The sequence below is a fragment of the Gavialis gangeticus genome, unplaced genomic scaffold, assembly GCF_001723915.1.
Source record: "Gavialis gangeticus isolate Ggan-Ray unplaced genomic scaffold, GavGan_comp1, whole genome shotgun sequence".
NCBI lineage: Eukaryota > Metazoa > Chordata > Crocodylia > Gavialidae > Gavialis > Gavialis gangeticus.
The window spans coordinates 535,856-536,185 of NW_017729016.1; positions in this window are offsets into that span (position 1 = coordinate 535,856).

Consider the following 330-nt stretch of genomic DNA (forward strand, 5'->3'; position numbering starts at 1 on the left):
TTTCCTCCCCTTTTCGCCATTTAGAAGAAGCCAAAAATAGGGCTGCCCCTTGAATGAGTAGCACAGAGCTTTCAGTCGTGAAGGCAAAAGCTAAAGGATGCTGGAAACAGTGCCAGAAAGTCTTGGAGAAAAACACACGGAGAGGCAGCTGTAGTTGGGTGAGCCACCTCGTTCCTCGGGGCTAATTACAGCAGTGTGAGCTTTCCAGCCAGCCCTTCAACCGCAGCCGACAGCACTGACTCAAAAAGGGGATTTGCAGAGGGGGTCTCCAATGCTACAGGGCTGGATCTGCCTCTGACACTGATGCCTTCTATCTCCTGGAGCAAGTCA